We start from the raw sequence: 5,708 nt of genomic DNA, 5'->3' as shown, positions 1-5,708 counted from the left end.
AATGAAGCATGATTGATCTTTATTGCCATTGAAATTGTTATGGCGTCTATTGTGCTGCCGATTTTGATGTTGGTTGGATTCGTTATGATTGGGTAGGCTATTTATGTTTGTCCTCTTGAAAAATTTCCTTGTAACTTGAAAACTATTCCTATTGTTTAAACTTTCTACCAGGTTCACCTTTATCTTTTCTTCCTCAAACTTGTTACTTGATCTATGTTTCTCTTCAATCCTAAAGGAGTTTAATACTTAAGTTAATGTCAGATTTCCTTGTTTGAGCGCCTAAGGGTCTTATCGAAAAGAAGAAAGTTAATTCCAAATGGTGTTGCCAAGAAATATCACGAATGTTACAATTTTTAAACTAATTCTCGAAAGATATATAGCCAAAACAAAAAGCTATGGAGAGCGAGAGTCTTGGTTCAAGTTAATGTTGGGTCCATGCAGGCAGTGTTGATAGCAAAGCAGGAAGGCAGTAGAATTTATTGTCTATATTCGATAATTCAATCTTGAAGTTGATGCACGCATGTCTAATTTACGTTGCATCAATTGAATACTCACTCCAAGTGATAAGGTAATTAATATTGCAACTGCAATGCGGACCAACAAATTGGGACCGTGTAACCATTTAGATGAAAAGAGGTTAGACTTGTGCTTGCCTTGGTTATGCAACCGGTTCACTAAGGTGTAGCCAAGGAATATCAGCAATTTTACCATTTTCAAACTTATGCTGGAAAGATGCGCACAAAAAAAAAAAAAAAAAAAAAAAAAGGTGTCCTAATTCTTACTGATGCTGAGGCCTACCAAAACAAACTTTGGTGGAGAGAGAGAGAGAGAGAGAGGGAAATAGCTCGGTTCAAGTCAATGTTGGGTCCATACGTGCAGTGTTGATAAAAAGCAGGGAAGGCAAGCAATGTGTTTATCTTGTATATCTAATAATTCAGTCTTGATGTTGATGCTTATCAACTTAATTTGTACAAATACTCAGTCAAGTGCCAAGGTAATTAATATTGTAATTAAGGTCTCCAGCTAACTTGTACGACACATGCAACCAACACCAATGTACAGGGGCGGCCCTGGGGTGGTGCAAGTGGCGCCACCGCACAGGGCCCTCGATTCTTAAGGGCTCCCGAAAAAAAAATTTCTTTATATTATATATGTGTATTAATATTATAGGAAGTGTATATATACTATAGCGTGCTAAATATTTACACAAAAGTGTGCACGGTGGAGATGACTTTCCAGTGCATCTCCACTTAACAGAGGCGCATGAGTTCGATTCTTATTAATGCCAATCTATTCTCCTTTTAATATATTATTTTTATTATAACAAGTTAATAAAAATCTTTACATAATTATAAAATTTTGAAAAACAAAAAAGGAAAACAAAATCACACCTTTAAAATATATATATATATATATTCTTTTCCAAGAAAAGTACTTTCTTCATTCAAAACCCCAAAAAAAAAAAAAAAATTCATGGCTTCTTCTTTCTCTTAAACTCTAATTTTCTAATAAATAATAATCATCATTCATCAATCTCTCTTTGGTTCTTTTTTCAATCCTTTGACAATTTTTCTTATTTTTTCAAATTCAAGAATTTCAACCCCAAAAAGAGAAAACCATAATTCCTAAATTCATAAAGGCCACTCAAAATCAAATAGTCAGATTCAAAGATCATTTCAAATTCAGGTATATATCTAAATTTCAATCTATATATTATATGACTTATTTTATTAAATTATTATCATAATGATGATTGGTTATATGAGAATATGGTTTTTAGAAATATTTATCTATTTCTTGCTAGGGTTTTCTTCCAGGTTACAGGGTTTTGGAATTTTTCTTTGTAATCTAAACATGCCACCTACTAGAAAATACGTTTTTGGATATACAAAAAGACTTAGAAAAAGAAAAATCGAGGAATTGACTTAATCTCAAAGAGGAGCTCTTGAATCTTGATAGATTCATTGTTAAAGAATCACATGCTACACAGAATGCCATTTTTTTTCCCTATTAAACACAGATTGCTTATAAGAAATAAAAAGAGACCTTATAAGGGCACAAGGAGCTTATTTTTGTACCAAACATACTAATATTTAACTTTATCAAATGGAAACATTTAAATTTTTATGAATTTGATTTTTTATTGTCATTACATGTTTATTGATGGTGACTTTTAGTTATAAAAAAAATTGTTTATGACATTAAGTTATGGCAAATTTGTATTTATAATATTTTCGTATTAAATTATGTAAGACCCCAATTTAAGTTTCGAACAGGGCCCTCAAAATCTCAAAGACGACCCTGCCAATGTATAATGAGTAGCATTTTTACTCATCTAACCACCAATTTCAAGAGACTTGACAAATCAAGGGACGCATTTACATTCTGGGTTGTAAGGGCTGTAGCTACAATTTTTATTTTTTTATTTTTTTATTTTTTTATTTTTTTATAACATTTCAAATATCCATGTAGTCTTGAAAAAAAAAAACTCTCAACCCATCCCATTTGAAACTAGTCACTCAATGAAACTTTATGCAAATGACAAAATTCACCTTATTGAATGTATTTGCAATATAATATTAGGAGCAAACTTTGTCTTAATAAATAAAATCATTAATTTTTAGATGAAAAATCGAATTTTGTTAAAACAATTTAGAGAGAGAGATATTATATATATATAGCTTGGTTCAAGTCAATGTTGGTAGGCCCCTGGGCACGGTTCGGGTCGGGTCAAATTTTGGCCGACCTGCGGGCCAAACCGAAGGAGAGCTCGGTTCTCGGGTCGGGTCGGGTCTAGGCTGAAACCCGAAAATGGGCCAAACTGGAAATGAGCTCGGTTGTTCGGTTCGGTTCTGATTCTTCTCGGTTTGGGCTTGAGCCCATTTTTACAATTTTTCAAAAGCCCAAATCTTATTTATTTTCGGCCAAAAAAAGCCCAATTCATATTTTTTAGCAAAACAAAGCCCAAATCCAATTCCCTTTCAGCCAAAACCCCTTTTTTTGTTGTCAAATTGCCAAAACCTATTAAATTCTTATGAACAAGCCCAAAACACTTTTTACTTCTCTTTCAAAACCTGAAATTATGTACATTCAAGCAATAAAAATCCATCATTCCAATCTAAGTTTCTAAACTAAATAAATCTCACATACACACATTCAACCAACCAACCAACCAAGAAAGGAAATATAATCTCTTACAAACCATTACAAAAAATAATACACAAACCAAATTAAACTTATGACATTAAAGATTACAACCCATCACAAAAATACACATAGAGATAATATCCTTGCAAAAAATATGATGCATCCATTCTTCCAAAAGCCTTCACAAAGCAACCTACACAACACTTAAAAGAATTAACACAAAGTTTCACCATAAATGCATTAAAACATATATATTATCCAAACAAACAGATTTCAACTGTGAAAACAGACTATATTATCCAAACAAACAGATTTCAACTGTGAAAACAGATTACAACATGTATATTATCCAAAAAAAAAGATTTAAAAAAAGTCAAAACAGATTTAAAACACACACAGAATCAATAAAACAGATTACAGATTACAACAGCAGATTACAGATTACATATTAAAACAAAACAGATTACAGATTACAGATTACAGATTACAGATTACAGATTACATATTAAAACAAAACAGATTACAGATTACATATTAACTCAAAACAAAACAAAAATAGGGTTAGAAGCAATTTACCTCCATTTAAGCAAAATTTCCGATACTTTCAAAGCGCACAGCAGCAGAAATGCAAAACAACAGTGAATGAAAACAAAACTAGGGTTAGGTTACAAACAAGCTTCATTCCTTTCATAAATTCAAACCAATTTCAAACCAAATACCCTAAAATACCCACTGCTCTACAAAAACCCTAAAATTCAAACCAAATTTCTTTCATGCTCAAATCAAAACAGTCTCAAAAGCCACACAATTTAAAACTTATGTAACCATAAATCATTCAAAAAAAAAAAAAATTAATACAAAGCTTGAAGTTGATTCTCTTAGGCATGAGAATATACACATGGTGCTTTGACCCTTAAGCTAGATAAGGAGATGTGGACACGGATCTGCTGCTTGCAAAATCAAGGGCTATTGATCCTAAATGAGAGCTCCCAAAATAATCTCTCAAATTTACTGGAATTTGCCAAAGGGAAAGCAGGCCAACTTCCAGAATCTAAGAATGGTTTAGATGGGCAGTTTTTGGGAAGTGTGTGTCACAAATCTGTTATAGGTATATATCATTCTGATATATACAATTTGGTTTTCAAGGGTTTGTAACAGAAAACAGATTGGAAGATAACAGAAAACAGATTGGAAGATAGCAGAAAACAGATTAACAGTGCTCAGACAGCCAAGGGTTTGTAATCAAACTTTTGGGAGAACAGAAAACAGAAAACAGATTAACAGTACATATTAACATGTTATGCAATCTAACATTGCTATCCAATTCACATTTGAATAGATCACAGATGAAATCTAAACTGTTACATATAACCAGGACATCTGAATGGTACTTTGGCAATTTCAGTCCAGCTTAGAAACATAAACTTCTAGGAGTCCATTTTTTTTTTTTTTTGAATAGAAACATTTTTATTCAAATTGTAAGGATCAAAACAAAGCATTTAGACTGTAGATAAAAGATAATACTAACTGAAGAGACAGACACAAGGCCACTCAACACCTAACTAGCCAACCAAACATAAAACAGCCCCTTAAGATACTACGGCTAGCAGATTGGGCATAATTGAAGGATAGGGTACATCCTTAAAGGCAAGGGAAGTTGATGCCCAAAGGGCAGCCCAAAATTTCACTCTATCCCATAACTCTGCCACTCCCACTCCCTTATAATCCTAAAAAATTCTCCTGTTACGTTCTAGGAGTCCATTTTCAATTTCAAATTTGTGAACCTTGAATAATAATTCAGCAAACTATTATTGGTCTACTGCAATTATGAATGAAAAGAAATACATGCAAATATGGGAAGTTTATCACACATCATGAGAAGGCTGGAATCAATCACCAGCCAGAGTAATGGAGAACCTGTTCACAAGGATTATATGGGTGACTTTGGAAAAAAGCACTTTGGAAAACTACAGATTGGAAGATAACAGAAAACATATTAAGAGTGCTCAGACAGCCAAGGGTTTGTAATCAAACTTTTGGGAGAAGAACCCAGATCATAAACTCTAGTCCACAAATAGCCTCATCACCGCACACTTCTAATTTAACAGAAAACACTTCCCATAGCTCCCATAGCATATATCATTCAGATATAGGTATAAATTTCAAAGCAAAATAAAAATAAAAATAAAAACCCTACAATGCACAGACAAGAGAATTTACCTTCGGCAATGGAGGTGGTTGTGGCGGCTCTTAATCGGGTTTGTGTTGTGTGTGCCTGAAACAGAGAGGGGTGATGTGGGTTAGGCTGAGGTCGACTTGAGAGAGAGAGAGAGAGAGAGAGAGAGAGAGAAGGGATGATACCTAGGCCTGGGCGGGAGATCATGAAATCGCAGCAGCCACAGGCACAGCCGCAGCAGAGGTGCAGCTCTGGATTGGAGATTTGAGCAGCCACAGGCACAGCACAGCCGTTAGGTCAAAATAGAAGATGAAATGAAAAACTGAAGGGAAGAGAAGAGAAGAGACTCGGGTGTCTCGTGCGAGAGAGAAGGATACGGAAGGAA

General features: G+C 33.9%; 1 long non-coding RNA gene and 1 other non-coding gene across 2 annotated transcripts; both read right to left on the bottom strand.

Annotated features, from left to right (window-relative positions):
• Positions 1-3,041: 3,041 nt before the first annotated feature.
• On the bottom strand, positions 3,042-5,708 carry LOC117612923. Its single transcript, XR_004583605.1, has 3 exons — positions 5,509-5,708; positions 5,368-5,422; positions 3,042-3,340 (listed from the first exon to the last, which is right to left on the bottom strand). It is a non-coding gene; the product is annotated as an uncharacterized LOC117612923 (long non-coding RNA).
• Positions 5,146-5,243, bottom strand: LOC117612924. Its single transcript, XR_004583606.1, has one exon. It is a non-coding gene; the product is annotated as a small nucleolar RNA Z157/R69/R10 (small nucleolar RNA).

Source organism: Prunus dulcis, unplaced genomic scaffold (assembly GCF_902201215.1).
Source record: "Prunus dulcis unplaced genomic scaffold, ALMONDv2, whole genome shotgun sequence".
In the NCBI taxonomy this organism is placed as follows: Eukaryota; Viridiplantae; Streptophyta; class Magnoliopsida; order Rosales; family Rosaceae; genus Prunus; species Prunus dulcis.
This window is presented reverse-complemented; position numbering and strand designations above follow the sequence as displayed.